Source organism: Chrysoperla carnea, chromosome 1 (assembly GCF_905475395.1).
Source record: "Chrysoperla carnea chromosome 1, inChrCarn1.1, whole genome shotgun sequence".
Classification (NCBI taxonomy): domain Eukaryota; kingdom Metazoa; phylum Arthropoda; class Insecta; order Neuroptera; family Chrysopidae; genus Chrysoperla; species Chrysoperla carnea.
This window is the reverse complement of record NC_058337.1, coordinates 114,311,986-114,334,246: the sequence shown is the minus strand read 5'-3', so window position 1 is coordinate 114,334,246 and position 22,261 is coordinate 114,311,986. Positions and strand designations below refer to the sequence as shown.

Genomic DNA, 22,261 nt, shown 5'->3' with positions numbered 1-22,261 from the left:
TTTATCAAAATCCGTCTTTTTGCGTTAATTTTAGGACAATTATCCTTTATTTTAATGATTAAACAATTTTTACGAAAAATTCTTAAATAATCTTACATTTAAAGTAATATGTTTTTTTTGACACTTTGTATAACAACCGTAATGTCGGTACAAACCAGATGGGAAAAAATTCTTAGAGTCGAAATCTGATAACAAAGTATAAATAACCAAACACGGCGATCGTTATGAAAATTAGCAAAAGAAAAAAGTTAAAAAGAAAAGAAAAAGTAGTGTAATTAACGAATATTTTAAAATTATACGAGAATTTATCACACTTAAAAAAATTCAACATACACACAAATTTTTTTTTTTTTGTAAAAACTTTAAATTTCATTTTAAAATTAAAGTCATGACAAAATATAATTTATACATGGTGATTCACATTTTAGTTCTTATCGTTCATATTTTGTCTCTCAGAGCTTTAAGATCGTCCTGTTCTTCAAGTGACAAAAATTTAGCATTATTTTCTGGATATACACTCGATTAATGATAAAAAATATTGATTTATTATTTGAAGTAATGAAATGTTAAATATTTACATCATCAAAACCTCATTTATTAAAATATTAAAAACGTAATATTTAAAAACTTATAATGGACAAATGTTATGCTAGTCATGCAGAAACAATTAAGGCTTTAAAGGATACAATTAAAGAGGCTAGATGAAATATAAGCTAAAACCATTAAAAATGAACTGAAAATTGAGTTGTGAGAACGAATTATTGCATTTCCAGTCGAGTCAATCATTTGATTGGAATATAATTTCATTCTTAATCGGAAAAGGTTGAAATGTGAAACACAATATAAAATATACAGTATGGTCCAAGTTATAGCAACAAAAAACTTAAGAAAATGGTAGATAAAGTAATAATTTCTCGATCGAACTTTTTTAGATACATAATTTTTTTTGTGAGTAGGTATTGGCATAACGGTTAAACTTTGAACTTAAGCACATCATATGAAGTAATAATCCTTCATGATTCAAAGCTAACAATAACAGAAAATACCCTTCCATTTACAATGAAGTCTGTGACATAAGACATTTTTTCGAAACAGGGCTATTCGCTCTGTGCGTGAGTTTCGTTTCCATGACAACGATACACTACTTTAATTATAGAATTGTATGGATGCATATATAATTGTATGGATTGCATTGAAAACTTACATTTAAAATTTAATATTCTTGTTTCACAAATTTAAATAAATAATTATGATAATTTACATTTGAAAAATAGTATTTGTACAATTTGATTTCTTATTTTCACAATTTTTAATACATTAAGTTTAATTAATTAGTGTTTTTCAATCATTTTAATTTGACAGTTTCTATAATATTAACATGTAAAGAATTGCAAATTAGTCATAACAGCCCCCTTTATCTCAAAAATTTTTCACTTAAAGCGCTGGCATCGATTTTATTATCCCTACCATGACTACGCACACAACGAATAGCAAGTCCAAGTTTCTCTCCCCCACTTTGGTACTATTAAAAAAAAAAAAAAAAAAAAAAAAAAAACATTATCCTCCCCTCAAAATTTCAAGAACACCTTGTATCTTGAAAACAGGGACTTTTAACGTTATCTACCATTTGCTGAAGTCTTGCTGTTATAATTTGAACCACCCTGTGTTTAAATTTGATAAATGCGGAAACAAACAACATTTTTCTAGATGATTATTACTCTTTCTATGTGATGTGTACTTATGGATGGTATGGCGGATGTATGATGGTTGTTGGTACATATAAAAAAAAATAACACAGTTATTATAAATGTGTAGACTGTAGACGGAAAAATAATATGACACTATACTACAGAACTATATACGATAAAAATATACATCATTTTATAATACGCATCAATACACTGTGAGTCAAAAGTTTAGTCTTTGAATAGCTAATTCCGACCTTCAGCAGTTATATTATGAAATAAAAGCTTTGAAGTATCATGAAAGGATATCAATAATTTCCACCAAGGTCACCACACTAGATTACAGAGGCTGAAAAAAGTGGATAGAAAAGGTCTCGCTGAGGGAACTAGCTAGCGAAAAATTGACATCACAGTCGAAGAGAATGACCCAAAATTGATTGATTTAAAAAAAAATTCAAATATAATCGAAACAAATTCCCGTGTGTTAACAAGAAAAGCGAATTTTTTAACTTAATGACGTCATCAAAATCCAACAAATTTAATTTTGCTCTATCGCATCCACATTTTATCCAATTTTGATAAACCAAGTATGGAATCCTACTAAATTTGGGTCAGACTTTTCAAATTTGTCATCAATTAACCTAGCTGTAATAGAATTCAAGAATGTGAAGTCCTAGTCCCGGAATTAAGCACATAAGTGATAGCTAGCTAAAAATTGACATCACAGCTGAAAAGAATAGCCCAAAATTATTGAGTTTCAAAAAAAATTCCAGTCAAATCGGATCAAATTTTCCTGTGTTACCAAAAAAAAAAAACGAATTTTTAACTTTATGACGTCATCGGAATCCAAAAAATTTAATTTTGCTCTATCACATCCATATTTTTTCCAATTTTGATAAACCAAGTGTGTAATCCTACTAAATTATCATCAAAATTAACCTAGATCTAATAGGATTCAAGAATGTGAAGTCCTGGTCCCGGAATAAAGCACATAAGTGATAGTTAGCGAAAAACTAACATCAAAAACTAGGGTAAAGAACTACCCTAAATTAGTGAATTTAAAAAAAAATTCCAATAAGATCGCTTCAAATCATTTTTTTTTCAATGTCTGGGATATGGGTACTTTTGAGCAATAGTGTAGATAATTCAGACACATATATATCACTATAACATCCAGAATAATTAATACAATAAATTACAATCTATGCCGACAGTTTTTAAAAAGATATTATATACATCCGACGTCCGCGGTACCAGTAACTAGTCAGTCAGTTGGTTGCTTGACATTACATCTAAACGATAAACTCTCATTTAACACCAGAAAAAAAAACCATAGTCACACAAACGAACAAAATTTATAACAATATGTCATTCTAATTAAAAATTATATAAATTTATTTATTTACGAATCAAGATTCAAGTTTTATTTGTGATTTAAATCTGACGAGACACAAAAGTTAGAAGACTAAACATAACATAAAAGTTATCTATTGTAAATAAGTCTTTCATCCAATTAAAAGTATTTCGTTTAACATTATAATAGTTCTAAGACCAATGTCTAGAAAAAATTTGTGAATTTGCGATTACCGCATCGTCGAACCTTTTTGCAATAAGGTGTAATCTAAGGATTATTAAACAGAGAATCGACTAATTGAATAAAAGAATAAATTTTAATTAAATTTTGATTAGCTACCAGAGTTAATTTCTATGGTAACTGAAGTTTCAACTAGTTAAAAAAATTTATGTCCGTCCACTAATTCGATTAAAAAATCCTTAAAGTTTCTTTAAGAAATAACTATAGAGGCATTTTCCGATTGAATGAACGAAATAGTTACTTTGAAAACTGTTTCCATTTATAGAATTTATAATAATCTTTATAATTTTATTGTGAAGTTATATTATTATAATGAATTGAGTGGTTTGTTTGATTCATTAACATTTTATTTATTGATCGAAGAGCCTGCCAAATTTTAGTCTAGCATTTAAGTTCACGATAAATTTGTATTGACTAAAATTAATCTGAAACTTCGCTACTTTTTTCAATTTTATAAAACTATACGTTCAATGGTCGTGATTTTTTGCATTTTCCTTTTTTTTCAAAATTCCTCCATGAGTTTTATGAGTTAAATCATAATAGGAGACAGAAATTTTTTCGGAATTTTTTGAAATTTTCTTAAGGGGTACTTTGGAAAAAATCCAAAGAGTCGCGAAATTTTTGTTTGTTTCAGAACTCGATAAAACTCAATTAATAAAGTAATTTTGACACAAAAAATTCAAAAATCGGGGTAATTTGACGATTGGGCGAGTAATTCTTGAGAAAGACGGTTCTTTGGATCGATTTCAGGCGATATCTCGAAAATTACCCGCCTATTTGTTAAATGACTCCGATTTTTGAAGTTTTTGGGTCGATTATACCTTATAAACTGTGTTTTATCAAATTCCGAACTAAAAATTTTTTTTCGATTTTTTCTAATTTTTTGAAGGGGTAAAATATCGAAAAAATCCAAAAAAAATTTCTGTTTCAGAATTCGATAAAACTCAGTGTATAGGGTAATTATGACCGAAAAAATTCAAAAATCGAATTTATTTGACGATTGGGCTAATAGATTTTGAAAAAAGGGGTCTTTGGATCGATTTCTGGCGATATCTCGAAAATTTTCGGCCCAATCGTTAAATGAACCCGATTTTTGAATATTTTGGATCAATTTTACATTATAAACTGTGTTTCATCGAATTCCGCGACAAAAATTTTTTTTCGATTTTTTGCAATTTTTTAAAGGAGTACACGTACCCTTTGAAAAAAATCGAAAAAATTCAAAAAAATTTTCTGTTTCAGTTAATAGGGTAATTTTGACCCAAAAAATTAAAAAATCGAGTTTTTTTGACGATTGGGCTAGTAGATTTTGAAAAAAACGTGCCTTGGATCGATTTTGCCGAAATCGCAAAAATTAAGGTTAGTCTTATGAATAGTTACCTCTTGAAGCTCTGCAATAAGTTATCACCTTTTGTTTCAGGTATCTTGGGTCTCTTACCTTTTGAGCAAGATCAAAATATGTTTAAAATTACTTGCCTGTAAAAAAAGAAAAACACAATTAGAAATAATACACGAGATCTGATAGCTACAATAAATAATAATCAATTTATAACATTCAGAAGGTGGGGGATAAATGAAAAGATTTGGAGATTATAATTTAAGACACCGTTAAAAATTTTCGAGCAAAAGAAAACTTCTCATTTTCTAGAATTTTTCAAATCCATTATTATTATTTCAATGCCATTTACGAACCAAATATTATTTTAAATAAACTTGATATTTAAGAAACATTTTTGTTAAGTAAATTTTTCTTATTAAACTAATTATTACTCAATTTTTATTAGCGGCTTTCGAATTTAATCAGTAAAAATATAAACATTTTTCATTTAATATGCAATAAAATATATATAAAAGACACTTGCTTTAAATATAAAATTTTGTTCATTAATTAATTAAACTTTGATTTGTCATTCTCGTAGTAGTAAAATTAATATCCAAACAAAAAAAAGTACCAAACAAAAATATGAGTTAAAATTAACGGATTCCAAACGACTTTTCGAGACATTTTCAATTTTTGTTTCTTAATTTTTTTCTCAAATACACAAGTAATTAGCGTATATTTATCATATCAAATAAAAGAGCAAGATAGTTTTAAAGCTCGTATACTTTTAAAAGTAAACTTCCAACATCAATCCTGTTTCGAGTAACACTGTAAACACAATCGTGTAAAATAGTAAACAAACAAACAAGACCAAACACCAGCAAATAAACGTAAATCTCTATTTGTTATGAATGCAGGGCAAAAGATATAAGCATTTAAATACATAAAGTATAATCCAAATAGATACAGAGTCTTCAGAAAAGAAAGATACGTACTAAAAAACTTTAATTAAATACTGTCGCTTTACAAAAATTATACATCTCTTCCATTGGTGTACATGGAAGTTAAAATTTTAAATGAAAAACATCCATGATTTCAAAACTGGGGGAAGGGGAGTCAAGCACAAACTTTTAAATAAAGCTGAAAATGTGCTTCTTGAAATCATTGACACTCTTTTCCATTAATTTATCGAAAAAATTTGTCTGCATAATTACTACTGTGCCCAAAAAGTAAGGTGAAATTGTATTTATTTTGAAAATTCTTTATTTATTCTTCCAAATCAATTTCATCCCTTTCAAAGTAATCCCCTCCCGATACAATGCACTTATTGCAACAGATTTTCCAATCTTCGAAACACTGGTTGTAGTCACTTTCTGGGTTTGCATTCAGTTCAGTCTTCGCTGCGTCTTGAATCTCCTCTATCAGTCAGAAGTCGAACGGCGCCAGATCAGGTGAATACGATGGTTGCGGAACGATATGGGTGGAGTTTTTGACGAAATGATCACGAATTATGAGTGCAGCATGGGATTTAAATTGCATCTATTCATATTTCTACTATTCATTTTTTCGTTTAAAATGGCAGGCCGAAGATAATTCGTAGTTCATAAATCTTTGATCATAATAATTTTTAATTTTTCCAGGCATGTAAATAATAATTTGTCCAGATTTCAATAAAGGTTTTTTTGTGATCCACTATTTTTTGACAAAATTAATATTTCAACCAATTAATCTTTAACACATTTATTGGATTAGTGATTGTATTAGGTAGTTATTGGTATTTGTGTGAACTAAGCCTTGTATTTAAAACTAATTTAATATGGTACATGTAAAACTACTTTAACCTAGTTTTCAAAATACAATTAAAATCTTTAATTTCGTCATATATCTATCTAACCATCGAAGCAAATATATAGGAGACTGGCAGGAAATGCATTCATTCAACAAAGATGGTATTGTATATTCACATACCAATGAAGTTTCAGTATTTGCAATCTAGTTTCAATTAAGGACACTATAATTTTACAGTTCTGTTCATGCAAAGTGTATACGGTAATAATTTTACTTATGAATTGAAGGCAAGGAATAATATCAGGGTGACAAAAGAATCAACGTTCCCAATTTCCTGCTTTTCAATTCCTCATTTTTCAATATTATGACTCTTTTCTTGATTGTTTTTAAAAAAATTTTTACAGATTGAAGTCACAACTAAACGTCATTAGTAGGTATAATTTTGCCTAGATAAATTTCATTTTTGTATTTTTTCTCAAAGAGTTACAGATGATATAACAAAAACTGTGCATTAAAAAACAGTCAAGGCATAAATCTCGGCAAATAACGAAATATTGACTCAAAAAACACAAAAATCGGGTTCATTATCACTATCGCTCGTTATCGGGTTAGTATTACTCGAAATTCTATATCAAGTCGAACATTTTAGAAAATTTTTCAGCGAACCGCTGGGACCACTCGCCGAGTCGTCAAATAAAATGAATTTTTGTGGCTTCTGTCGGTCAACACGATAACTCAAAAGAGAAAAGAGATATCGAGCTGAAATTTTTATTGCGTACTTAGGGCGTAAAAAGTAAGGTCGAGATCGTTAGAAATAGAACAAAAGTTTAAGTTTAAATGTTCGTTAGATTGGAGTTCCTTGGAAGTGGATATATTTCTTTACGTTCATGACGTAAAAAAAATAAACAATTATGTAATCAACACTCAGTCAATTGTTTGTTTTCACTTGTTTTTTAGTAATTTATTTTTTATAGTTTTTATGCAGTAATTAATTTTTAAAATTTAAATAACTGTGTTCAGCATATTAAGCAGAAGAACTCTGTTACTATCCTTTACCATCTTTTACGAAATTTTCAGCCAACTTCACTAAAATCCATTTACTAGAGAACAATTTCCTTAAAATAAAATACAAATTCAAAGTATCAAATGAAAACTTTTGCCTTATTATTTGAAAAGTATCATTCATCCATCCAACCAACCCATTTTATATATGCATTACATACATTACATAACTATACGTAAAGCTACCTCCACATTTATCTACGCTCACGTTATATCGTTCACGTTCGTTTGTTTGCAAAACTAAATGAAGATGAACTAATTAACTACTGCTACTGCAGAGCTCACCATCACCATCACCGTTGTATTGTTGCTCTTCTGATGACGTAGTTTTGTATTTGATGATATGCTGTTTTATTATATAACATAACAATTCAATTAAAATTGTGAGAGAGACAATTTTAAATTAGTTTAAATTTAGTGTGCACAAATACCTACCAACTACAGCTTTATAGTGTTGAATAGGCTCATGGTACGAGAGCTGGCAACGCTTGCGAGAGTTAATATTAAGACAGATGAGTTATTTATTTCCTTATTGAACTTAAATAGGAATGAAGTACTACTAGCATTTGAGAGCGTTTGCGTTAATTAACGCTGGACACGCGCAAGTAAAGCAATTGAACTTCTGTCTGACAAATGAAAATATCTTTCTTTAATTATAAGCATAAATCATACTAAAATAATTTGGACAAGTGCAATAAGTTTAACTCGCACACGAAAGGCTTCTTACACCGTTTACCACTTTGTATACGTAGCCCCAAGCTTACACTTGACCGGCTTTAAACACTATGTACTTTTTATGAAATATTTTTGTAAAAAAAATTACGTAACCCTAAATTAGCACTTTTTAAATTTTGATTTCAAGGGTTTCACATTCAAATTATCATTTTAAAAATTTAAAAGTTATCTATGAAAAACTATCATAGTACATTTAATTATACAAAAACTATTATTGCCGTTTATGCCTATAAACAAACACTATTTTTGCAATGCCATCTATTATTATAAATAAAAACTAACATAATTATTCCAGAATTCTCGCTATTAATTTATGATTAATATAATTTATATTATTTCCTGTTTTAGGGGCATTAGTAATAAACACTCTAGTCAAAATTTCTTATTATTGAAATTTTTAAGACGCACCACGCTGACTGACAGACAGCACAGTCTTATTATTAAGGTCCCATTGCTTACCTTTCGGGTACGGACTTCTGAAAACAGTCACACACAAAAAAATTTTTTTATATCTAGCGCAGTGTCAGCAATGGCAAAAGTTTCAGCAAAATGGCAGTTTTTATTATTGATATTGCTAAAAGGGCATAAAAAATGTCTTAATAGGATTTTAAAATCAGCAACTTTTGAAGTTTCTTTCGGAAAACCGTTTTCTCTAGTTGCTATAAAGAAACAAACATCCAAAATCCAGTCGTCAAGAAATAAACTTTTTCGTAGCGTTGCTAGCTCTTATTGCATACTGTTTTTTGTGTTGAGTAGGTTAATGTAATGTAGGGTTGGTGGGAGGAAAAAGGGAGAAGGTCATGTGATACGTGTTATCTAATTAAAATGTTTGACTGAAAAACGTATAAAAATGTTTTAATTATGTGATGAAATGATAAATGCTGCTCAGAGGGTCTCTCATTTTATCGATATAAGTAAACAAATAAAAAAAAAGCTCCAAAAATTCATGAGCCATTTTCAATTTTAGCAAAAGAAATACTTGAAGGGAAACACTAGATTTTCTCGGATACACTTTTTTTGTTAAAAGTTAAAGAGGAGCATTTTGAACTCACTAAGTCATTGTACAGAAAAAGACATAAATAAATTTGAAAATTATTGCACTTTTTCCATTTTCCAAGGATAATATATACATACTATTTAACAAACAGAAATATTTTCAAGACAAACAAAAAATTTCCATATGAATTCATAATTTCATATATGTTTTATATTATTAAATTTTCTTCAACTGAAGAAGTATATGCTGAATGTTTTCTATTTAACATTTTAAATATATCGATGTTATTTTAAGGAAAATGTGCAAAATGTAAAAACTTTATATTATTGTATAGCGATGGCGAATACTTTTAAAAATACTTTTAAAATGATGGATAAAGTTTTTGTACATAAAGGTTGTTCTAAAAGTGACAAAATGAAATTTTCGATATTTATCGTTTCTTCGTTAATAATCGTTTCTAATTGTGAGAATTTCTAGAATAATATTATCAAATTGAAAATTTTATTATATATCAAAGGTAATATTTGACAAAAAAAAGTACAAAAATCGTGTGCATTTGTTGACTGGTCGAATAGTTTTTGAGATACGGACTAAAATCGATCCAAATATTGCTCTTCATCCAATCATTAAATGAACCTGATTTTTATACTTTTTGGATCAAAATTACCCCTTCCACCGAGTTTCATCAATTCCAAAACAATTTTTTTTTGCACTTTTCTCAATTTTTTCCAAAAATTTGAGATCAAAGAAATTTTTCATCTCTAATTTCGATAAAACTCAGTATATAAGGTAATTTTGACCCAAAAAGTACAAAAATGCATTCGTTGACTGACCGAATAGTTTTTGAACTAGGTACGGACCAAAATCGATCCAAACATTGCGATATCTCAGAAACTCCACCCACCACTCTTGGATGGCAATTTTAACATTTATAATATGAGTAGGAACATAGTGTTCATGAGAGGAAAGAAAAAATTCATAAGATATTTTGTCAAAAAAGACAGCAAAACCTTATATTTTTACTCAATATATAAATTTGATGCCTATACGCTTTCAAATGTTAAAAACACAGAAGTCTCAAACATGATGAAAATAATTTCAATTTAAAAACACCCTATAATTTGATTTTACTATTTGAACATAGACATTTGTGTTATGCGTTTCGAGTTCTATCTGTCAACATAATTCTTGTTTATTTTCTATATATGTTGTATGTTCGATGATTCGATATATAAGAACGTATAGAACAGAAAGCATATCTCTTATATTATGTACCAAAATTGTGAATTGGAAGAAGACGAAACTTTTTAACACACTAAATTGAATAATAATCATTTTACTTGTCAACAAAAATAAACGTTTTTCTCTAAGTTTTTATTTTCATTGAGAACAATTTATATTTATAGTGCTAAAAATCAATTTTTATAATATATATATTTTATACAAAAATTTATGTAAATACTAAGTGGAAAAACTGTTGAAAAATCAACGAACAAAGTCAATCTATATTCCCATCGATAAAGGAACCTACAATTTCTATGAAAAAAAAACCATTCCAGGTATTTCATAAACCTTCTAAAAAGGCTAAACGAATAGTTACAAAATTGAACGTTTTTATCTTTTTTTTAGAAAGCCACGATCCCTCAGCGTAATATTGTAGCTATAAGAAAGGTGATAAACTCTCCGATTTTTAAAGAACGTTTTCACTGACAATTGCCTTATTAACGATTGGTGAAGAACCTTATTATGATGAAAATGCATTCTTTCTACTTCAGACGAGTTTGTTAAAATCAACTCTTAAAGTATAGTATATTAATCTCTTCGAGTGTAATACAATTGATAGATTTTTTGAATTCTGATGACTTCATAAAGATAAAAATTCGATTTTTTGATAACACAGGCAAATTTGATCCAATCTTATAGGGATTTTTTGGAAACCCACTAATTTTGGGTCATCTTATCAGTTGCTATGTCAGTTTTTTGGTAGCTACATGGGTGTGCTCAATTCCGGAATCAGGACTCCACATTCTTGAAACCTATTAAGTGCTAGGTTAATTTTGATCACAAATTTGAAAAGTATGACCAAATTTAGTAGGATTATATACTTGGTTTATGATAATTAAATAAAATTTGGATGTGATAGAGCAAAATCAAATTTTTTGGATTCTGATGACGTCATAAAGTTAAAAATTTAATCGTTTTGATAACACAGGAAAATTTTTTCAGCTGTGATGTGAGTTTTTCGATAGCTATTACTCATGTGCTTATTTCCGGGACCAGGACTTCACATTCTTGAAACCTGTTTGAGCTAGGTTAATATTGATCAAATATTAGTTAATATTGTAGGTCAAATTTGAATGAATTAAAAATTTTTATCAATACAAAATCTGCAAGGTAAGTATCAGAAAGCATTGAACGTTGAATGTTCAATAAAACTTCTATATAAGAGTTATTTCATACCAAAAATTTATGTAAATATTGATATTACTGGTGCTTTTTTATTTTTGCAAAAACAATCCAATAAGTTAAATGTTTCTAAAGTGTTTAAACTTATCACTAATGCAATAAAAAACTAATGCCAATCTGTAAAATGGTTTTTGTGATTCCGTACCTGAAAGGATATAAATGACTGCCTGGTTGTTAAACTGTTGACAACGGACTCTTTGTCAAGTCATTGCCACTGATGTCAAATGAGATCATGATGTCTGCTACGTCGTTTTGCGTTTCGCCAAATTTATAAAAATGTTTACTAAACAAAGCAGTATTTTTTGCTTTACTTATAAATTCAGGAATTGTTAACTTTCTCGACACTAAAATATATAATTATTTCTCTCCTCTTTCCAATTTTTGTCTAGATTCAAATCTTATCTGAAAACTAGCGATAACAGTTAATATATTTCCTTTAAATTTACAAAAGTTTTTCTCGGAAGCTGAATTATATGGAACTTTATCCATGATAAATTGAATCAAATTTTGCAATTATCCGTAATTGATTAATGAATTGATTGGTGAAGTGGGCCTGATATTGACGAAGGTAAAAAGGCAAACATGACCTCGTCTCAAAGGCTATTTTTCTTTCGTGATTTTCTGACTATTAATATACCGACTAAAGAATTGAACTAAGCACACAATAAAAAAATTACTGGATTTAAGTAAACGAGTTTACTCGGCTATTGATGTCCTTACAATAAGTGAATATTTCTTGACGATCAACGATCTCAATACTTAATTCAAGAAAACAAGTATTTTTACTGTTTAAAAATTAAAGTAGGTATACCAAGTAAATATTTTCTTGGTCCAAAAAAATATTTACTTGCTACTATGTTAAGACTAAATTTTCTTGCATTTCATATATTTTTTATTGTACCTGCTGCTAAGGAAAAAACTAAGAAGGAAACAAAAGAACAAATTAATATATCTAATAATGTCTAGAAAAAAATGAACAGAAAATTAAAACTAAGATATTATCTTTTTAAATAAATATATCCTTCTTAATATATTCCTCTATTCAAAATAGGATAACAATACATACATTTTCCATCACAATTTTCTTTATTTTTTTCATCATCGTCTAAGAAACATAATAGAAATGATTATAGAGTACAGATTGTTCTACTTATTCCTAATTTAAAGTTTTTTCTTATTCATAAATTTAAGTTTACTTATTAAACACTTAAAAAAGCTGACATAAAATTTAGAAAAACTATATAAATATATCTTTACAGCTTTCCGAAACATATATTTAGTACTTTGTATCTCTCAAAATATCCATGAATACAAGATTGAATAATATAAGTGAAATCTACAAAATTTCAAAACCTCCGACAAATTATTCGAGTACGAAACCCTAAGCACGCACTTGAAAGATATCCAAGAACATTCTCCATTAAATTATCTTTTTCCCCAAAGCCTTTCCCAAATTAAACCGATTTTGAAGATCATCGCCAATTTTATAGTTTCTTCAGGTAGGAACCCTAAGCTCGCACTTGAAATATAGCTCAGAATACTCTCCATTAAATTACCTTTCAAACAAAACAAAAAATCAAAAAACGTTCATCCGTTTAGGCGCTACGATGCCACATACAGGGAGATAGACAGACAGACATACAGACAAACAGACAGACAGGTCCTCACCCACACATAGCGGTCAAACACTCCTTTTTTAGTCCGGGGGTCAAAAATGGACAGTCTCTTCAATATACTTCAAAAACGCTGAATGTGACTTTTTATCCCGTATGAACGCGTTTTACGTCAGATAGCTTAAGGTTTAATAACTTATCTATATGTAGTGCTCATTATTTAAGAAAAAATTTTTTTTAACGTTATATAAGTAAACGTAAATGAAAATGATCGAAAACTGTCGAAGCTCAATTCTGGAGAACTGGGGCTCACACGATCAAGACATAATAGTTACAAACTATACAAGTAATCATGAGAAGGTGAAGATGAAGGTCGCCTACGGTTGGTACTCGTCTGGGCGAATAATGCTGCGTTTTGCCGGGGTACCGAAGCTGGACAATCCGAAACGAGGACAGATGAAACTCACCAAGTATTACCTCCACATTCCCGTTCCTCACCCAACTTTGTGGTACTTGGCGAGAGTGTAGACGAGGTATTACATTAATATACGTCAATATCTCATTTTAAAAAACATCTCGATAGCTCAGAAACACCTTGTACATACGTAAATGTTTTTCCAAATGGAATTTTCCATATTTCTAAGTAATCGTGCGTTCTGTTATAACATTATTCTCGTTTACTACCGTATAATAACAATATAGTTCTAACAATAGTAACTACATCCATACCATACTATCTATATATACATACTATCCTTATTTAAAATAGGATAGGATACAATTTTCTTTATCTTCCCGTTTGTGTGTGCTTGCCTACTGATGCTGCTTGTGTTTTGTATTTGTGTGAGATGCTTTAGAAAAAGAAAATTTTATATAGGAAATCACTTGGGATCAATTCTTTACAATAGTACTTTGTGTGTGTGTAGCAAAGTAAAGCAGCTATACCAGCAAAGCATTAGAAAAAGGTGCGCTTTGAGGTAAATGTGATATAACAACACAGTACTTATAAACATGTAACGTAAAGAAGAAAAAAACCGATTTGGGATTTTAAGACATCTAGTTACTTCTATTGTTGTAGAAAACAATTAATATCTTGTGAAAGACAAAGCTTTCAGAAAAATTTCCCTTCAAAATCACAAAGTCAAATCAACCTATAAAAACTGTAAACTAGGCTTATTGTGGACACCAAAGCATTTTTTTTCAAGTAATCGTGCACAAAGCATTCCTTATTGGACGCCTTAAGAAAATACTTATTAATTTTAATTAAAACATCAACCAAAAATTGCTATTTTAAACGCCAAGTTTTCCTTTCCGTTAATAACGTTAAATAAAAAAACATTTAACATAGCTTTTGTTCAATAAATCTCCAAGTTTTTTACAATATCTATATGTCTTAGGGAAGCTCAAAATGCATTTCTGCAATCGTATTTATAGCTTATATATCTTTTCACTGTATTAATAATATGAGTTTTCACACAAAACTTTCATCACTTTAGCTATATTTTCAAATAAATAATATTATTATTTAAAAATTTAGGCAATAATACTACATAAATGTCGAAATATTTGTGTGAAAAAAGGCGGTATTTTACGCAATAAAAATGTTATGGGGTTGGACATAATTGGCAACGATTTATAGGATGGAAATCAATAAATCCGATAGTAAAAATCAGTGCTTCTAGAGCAACATAGGCAAAATGAGAGAACCGGGAAACAAAAAGGGGCAGTTATTGGACAGTAAAATCCAAGATGAAGCTATAAGGAGCCCTCAGTTCCCAAATTTATTTTATACACCATGTATGTATGAAATATATCAAGGTATACTAAGTTGAGTCCCAAGTTTGAGGACTAAACGATAAGTAAGATGTTCCTAAAATCACCTGATTACACCATTTCCGGTTGTCCGTTTGTCCGTCTGTCTGTCTAACAACACGATAACTCAAAAACGAAAAAAGATATTCAGCTGAAATTTTTATAGCGTGCTCAGGACGTAGAAAATAAGGCGTTAATAAATGAGCAGCATAGGTCATTTTTGTCTTGGGTAGGGTCCATTTTATAAACCGTTAGAGATGGAATAAAAGTATGAATGCAAAAACTATTTTTTTAACTTTTTTTTCGTAACCAACACAGTTTACCCGTGAGGGCGCAAATTAGGTTTTATATAGTATGTATTTTATTAAGTGTACCTACTTTTACTTAATATGATGTGTTTATAGCAAATAATAAGTTCACTGAAGAAGTGAGAAGAAAGATACTCTTATTACTTTGCGTGTAAGAGTGGCTATCATTCTTTACTTATATGACGTGAAAAACAAACGATTGCCTAATCAACACTCTCTATACATGGTATTTCAACAATTAACTCAGTCAATTGTTTGTTTTCACTTGTTTTATAGTATATTGAGATGAATCATTAAGAACGGAGATTTGATACTCGATTTAAGCGATTCATCGAATATTTTTCTTTCTAAATCTATATCCGCTTATGATTACAAATTATGGAAGTTATAATGTAGATATTATGTGGTATGTACTTATAGAAAAAGGTATATACTCTTTCTATGTATGTTGATATGTCCACTAGGGAAATGTACGTCTAAAAATAGATGAAAAAAATGATATTTATTTAAGAAAATGTTGTTATTTTTATCTAGATCACCGCCTTTCCTTCCACCTTATCGATACAGTTATGGGTTTTAGGAAGGTACTTACTGGTTTTCTTTATTTTTTTTTTATTCCCTTTATTTTTTTGTTGCTTAAACGCAAAACCATTTTTCTGGTAATTTTGACTTTTGAGAATTTTACTTTATTTTCGTTATTGTATTATAAATTTCTTTTACATTTGTTTAAATTATATATTTTACGCTTTGCTTGTTTTCTTTTGAAAGGAGGGGGCGGGGCGTTTACTACATAACAACCCTTAGGATGAAAGTTTAACACATATTTTTCATTCGAGTAGGGTACTTGTGATAAAGTTCGATTGTTTTTGTACCGTAATTTCTGAACAAATAAGTTTATTATTTGTGAAATTTCTGAAGTATTAATAAAAAGTTTAAGATAAAAGTTTCGTTGCAAATATGTATACCCCGCGTAATTGAATTGAATTTTCCATGAAAAATAATTAAAGTTATCAAATATTCAAAATAGGTCAATATACATAGGTCATATAACGTGATGGTCGTTAAAGATTGAATCCTGCCTTTAAATAAATAAAGCGGAAATTTTTTAATCATTTTTAACCGACTTGAAACAAAAAAGGAGGAAGTTATCAATTCGACTGTATTTTTTTTTTTTATGTTTGTTACCTCTGAACTTTAGGCTGGGTGAACCGATTTTGATATTTCTATAACTGTTTGAAAGCTGGTGATTCCCGTGTGGTCCCATTTCTGACAACGGCATCCATGAAAGTCATAAAAGTCTTAGATTTGCAGCAAGTATGCACGACAAGAGGACGAATAACTCAATATCAAGCCAACCGATTTCGACGATTCTTTTTTTAGTGACGAATTAGTTAGCGTACTTCAGATTCACTAAAAATCACAAAATAAAAAAACTTTTAACAAAAAGAAAACCGGCTTCAAAAGAAAAATTTTTCCAAAACAAACTAATATGCACTAAAAAGTAAAAAAATAACGATAATATAATGTAGTTAAAATTATTGTTATTTTTGGAGTCAGTGTCAGCCAAGGAAACAACTCTGACGGAACAGTTTGCTACATTAGATTGTCTGACACCGATTCCAAAAATAACAATAATTTTAATTACATTATATTATCGTTATTCATTTACTTTTTAGTGCATATTAGTTTGTTTGGAGAATTGATAAAATTAAAGTTTTAGCCTGTAGGTTCGAAAGTACACTTAATTGAAATTCAATTAAGCAATTCAAGGAATCATTGACAACGTAAAGCGTTAAACAAGGCAGGAAATTTGCAACTCTTTTAATAATTTGATGGTTTCAAGTTTTCTGCCATTTTTCACATATTGTATTGTACTGTCAATAACTCTTCAATTATGGAAATTCGACAAACAAGCCATGTTAAAAAGGATCAAAATGCCAAAAAGCTGATAAAGGATCATTCGTTCGTAAGAAATTATAAGAATATATATGTCATTAAAAAATCAAAAAGAAATTTTAAGAAAAATTTATCGTACCAGGCGTATAAATTTTCGTCTTCCCTGTCTTTAAGATTTATAGTTTCACGACTTTCACGACTCACATCACGGTTCATAATTAGATAACCACTTCGATAACTCATCCCCAAATTTTTTTCTGGTCAACAGTGTTGATATCTATCTATAACATTTTGGTTCTACCGTTTGTATACGGCAAGAAATGCATGGTGTTTACTACAACGCTGGTATGGTATACAGACAGATACAATAGTATCCTTGCTAGCATAAGTAAAATTACAGTATTGAATAGGGCTATCCCCAGAAATATTGTGTTAATCAAAAACCAGTATGGGCCTGACGCCCATGCGGTATTGACTCGTCCATCATAGCTATTGCTAATGTTAACTTTGCCTGAATACAGTATAAAATATGGCATTCACACCGATATGATACTTGCGTAAAACTATCTACGTAAGCTAAAGGCCAAATTTTTTAATGGTTTTTAACAGTATAATTACACATTTAATCAAACACGGAGCCTACATCCTTCCTCTAAGGTATTCAAGTAAAGCTTATCAAGAAGACAAAGCGAATTTTCTCTGAAAAAGTACAAAATACTACAGGTAGAAGGGAGAGCAATCAGATTCTACCATATGTACCAAAAGCATCATTGCCGTTCTGTCTCAGATCTTATAAAATCCATCAAAAAATGTTTTTCGGAAAAAAATAATATAATTTGAGGCATTTGTAAGCATAAATTCAAAATACATTTTGTTAACGAATAAAAAAAAGTATATTTTACGTTTTAATAACAATTACGTTTTAATTCTTTTTGTTTAAAATACATAAATTTATATAAAAACAAAAATTAAAAATCATATGTAGAGAGATATTTAATTTAAATTGTTTTTTTTATTAATGAAATAACACATTTAATTAAAAGTACTTATGTAACCGTCAACAATCGTTTTATCAAATATAAAGAGTGAGTGCTAGTCACGCAAATATTTATAGCATCGAATAGCACTTTTAAACTGAATATGAGAATAGAGTAGAATGGAATAGAATAGAATATAAAATACACAAATTAAAAACGATATCACACATGAAAATTAAAAAAATATAATACAATAAGAATAAAAATTATTTATATTTATATGGAATTCCATATTTATTTATAAATACATAAAGCGTGGTCAGTTCGTATTATCAACAAAAAAAATTAACACATTCTGCTATAGGAACATTCAAACATTCAGATTCATGAAAAATGAATCAACTTCAAATAGATAATAAAATGATATGTTTCCTGAACAAATAAATCGGACTCCTGAACAAATAAATCCGCTTGTTCTTTCCTAAAATATATATAAATCCTTACATCGTTAGAAATTTTGATTCATTTTAGTTTAAATTAAATGCTTATCTGGGCGATTCATCTTGGGCAACCCCCAACACAAAATCAAGTCTGATCGATTCGTTTTTGACATCGTAGCTCCGAAGCGGATGTACTGAAATGGATTTTTTTCTTTTGGATTGTAATTTGATTGAGTGTTTTAAGCTATATGTCAAGAAAATCTGCTCAGTAGTTTGAAAATCATCACCTCTTTTTTAGTTGAAATCGAGTATGGAACCCTAAATTCAAACCTGAAACAATACTTATAACACTCTCGATCAAATGATCTTTCAAACAACAACTCAAAATATCAAAATCGATCAACCGTTTACACAAAGGCAGACACTCAGATTTATAGACATGTTAAACTGAAAACACCTCCCTTTGTCAGTCGCCCTTTAAAAAATGATAGACAACGCCGCCTCTACCCACAAATCAAAGTAGAGCAAAATCGTCTGTTGGCAAATTTGTTTCCCAAAAATTAACTTGTATATAAATAATCAAGAATTAAAATGCAAAATTATTTTTCGCATTTGGCATTTTGACGTCCCTTGCGACCTGGGGCCTGGAGCCCCGCTCCATTTGCTCTACCCTTAGTCCGGCGCTGATGATAGAATATACTCAACTATGCAATAAACCAATTTTGCGTTCTGCCCTCAGCTTACTGATTCTATAAACGGCATAAAGAAGTAACGACATTTCATCAAAATTGACTTTCATCAGAATATTCAGCATAATATAATATTCTGCAAACGAGGAAAGCTAAGTTTCCATCGCAAAAGATAAAGCATTTTTGATACAAACATTGATAGTTATATTAGCTTCCGAATCTGAGAGATTACACCACCAGGACAGTTTATAAGAAAATTTAGTTTCTACCTATAGCTCGAGTGTTCTGAGTTTCGTATTTTTTGATTTTTCTATGCCTATAATTTATTTAGAAAAATGCAAGAACATTCATGTGGTCGATTATCGCAAAAGTTTATACCATATTTTTGCGTAGTATCGATGATTTAAACCACATAAACGGCAGATAGAAAAAGAGGCAAAAAAAATTCAATTTTCTTCAATCACAGGCTTACTTTAATACAATTTCTTAAAAAATCAAGTAAAAATAACCATTAAATTTTACCCTTTTTATTCCGATCAAAGGGCCTACATTCATTCAAAAGCATCATTATCAAAGCTTTGCTCATTACTGATTCCATTTAGATCTATTTTATTGAACAGTAGTGTCCGTTAGGGATACATTGTTTATAAAGGTGGACACTGGCACAAGGGATAAAATCTCACAACATTATTTTTATTATCGAACATTATATTATCATAATAACAATAATAACACCAAAAAAAAAAAGATATATGAAGTCAATAAATATTTAGTACACACACTCGTCGCTCGTTCGCCACTGCACACACAAGTCTACGGTCTAGAGTCAAACGTGGAAAATTATAAATTTCCTAACAACCTTAAAATTTGTTTAAGGAGCTAACAGAAACTCATCCACTTCGTCCGGTAACTTCAATTTTAAATACAAAATGACGGTTTCAAACAAACTTTCACCACCTGTTTTATCCCCTTAAAGATTGAAAAAAATGTGAAAAAATAAACCCTTGTCTCAAACCATGAGCACATCTATCAATTTTTACATTTGCAACTTCAAAAGTAGCAAATTTTCATACAAATTTTCAGCCCCTATTTTACCCTATTGATAAATGAATTTTGTGGGTGTAAAGCCTCCGCTGGTACAGTATAGGACAAAAATTAAATCCCATTTCACTACAACTTCATATACTCTAACCGTGCATATACCTCCAAAACATTTGATGATATTTTAGCTGAACAATATCCATAAACACGCACTTATAAAAGTTCATATTTTGGCAGTTCTTAAATAGCTATCAAATACTTCCATCTGGCCATTGACCACAATATACAACCATGAGGCATGAGGCTGTGATGTGATGGTGTGAATATATGACTCCCTAAAGCCCATTTTCATATAATTGACTGATAATGTAATAACTTTTTTTTTGTGTTATAAAATTACATGAAATACGTACAACAATAGCGTCCATTATTTATTATGCAAAATTGTAATTAATTATTAGATAAAATTATAATATCATATAATAATATATATTTTTGAAACAAAATAATGAATGGTGTACTACTATCTATTTATTATGTCATTTCATTTTTATGGAAATGAATCGTGACAAAAACAAATCACGTGCAATTCTAATGAATTTGATTATTCTTATTTAGGCTCGGTTATTTAACGTTTTATGAGATAATCTCACTTGTCTATATTGATGTTCAATTTATAACTAACCATCAAAACTTTAACTGAATTAAGTTTCTCATTCCTATTACTAACACTCCGCTCGCTGTTCGTCTGTATGATTATCTGCCAGAGTTCTGTATCTTCTTAACCTCAATAGTCAGGCTGTCAAAATTTTGGTTGAGAGTATATATTACTAACGCCGCTATGACAACAAATAATAAAAATACAAATGAAAAACCGAAAAAAAATGAAAATATGAGTAGTTTTTATTTATAATAATAGATGGTATTGAAAAAATAGTATTTGTCTCTAATTATAGAGGTTTAATAGTTTTTAATTGATTTTACAATGGTAGTTTTAGTAGTAATAATTGATGACTTAAAAATGACAACTTTTTCGAATTTTAGAAAATTCTACCAACTGAAATTATAAAAGAGGAGATTGATTACAAGGCCCACACAAAATACTATTATAAGTTCTGCGAGTGTCCTAGCAAGATTAACTTGATTATGATTGAAAATATATTAAGTCTCTTTTCCCGCTCCTGCGAGGTAGAAACAGTTTCAAATTTAAAAAAAAAACTACTGACCCGTAACGTCCTCTTCATATTCATATTTTAGTTGATACAAGCACGAAGATAATCTGATAAAAACCCCAAAAATATTAAATATCTACGGTCAACAAGAATCCTCAATTTTGATTTTAAAGTATTTTCATGGAAATGAAAATGAAATAAGGTTAGTACGGCTTCGAAAACAACGCACATATCAAATACTTTTTCTCTCCTCTGGAGGAAAGAAAAGTATCAACTTTCGCCCCGCTGTTCTTAATACGTCGGGGGCAAGTAAGGAATGTCTCAGATCTCATATTTGTCACTCCCGGAGCAATTTATGAAACTCTCGGAGCAAGTAAAGAACGTCTCGGATCTCATGTTTGTCACTCTCGGATTCGCCTCGGGCGACACTGAACATGAGTTCTAAGACATTCTTTAATTTTGCTCCCTAGCGATGTGTAATATACTATTTTGCCAAATCCGGCCAGTTTACAAATAAAAGAAATTAAGTTCATATTATCCCATGCATATAATTATTTCGTATATATATATGTATGTACGAATAACAAAATGTCCCATATATTCATAAAATTATGAATTATTTATTATGAAAACCAATTCATTAATGAATTGAAACGATTTATGTT

General features: G+C 29.5%; 1 protein-coding gene across 2 annotated transcripts in view; it reads right to left on the bottom strand.

Moving 5' to 3' along the window:
• Positions 1 to 22,261, bottom strand: part of LOC123290811 — a 471,033-nt gene that overhangs the window by 380,501 nt on the left and 68,271 nt on the right. The gene's annotated exons all lie outside the window — the stretch shown is intronic.